Source organism: Corylus avellana, chromosome ca10 (assembly GCF_901000735.1).
Source record: "Corylus avellana chromosome ca10, CavTom2PMs-1.0".
In the NCBI taxonomy this organism is placed as follows: Eukaryota; Viridiplantae; Streptophyta; class Magnoliopsida; order Fagales; family Betulaceae; genus Corylus; species Corylus avellana.
Window position 1 is genome coordinate 53,496 of NC_081550.1, and position 247 is coordinate 53,742.

Here is a 247-nt window from a genome sequence, read left to right on the forward strand (position 1 = left end):
GCTCTCGATTTGGCAATGAATGGTGAGAAACAAACATGGCAAATGGCGTTGTCTTCTTGAGAAAGTGATGGAAAAGAAGGGAAACAAAGGAGAGGGAAGGAGCATCGAGGGAGAGAGAGAGAGAAGGTGTAACGCCCCGTGAAAATCAATTAACTGGTAATTGACTCCATGGTTCGTCTCCCAGCCTACATCCCTTACTGAACAAGACTTAGGGATCTTAACTTCTCCTATATGAGAGAATACAGCG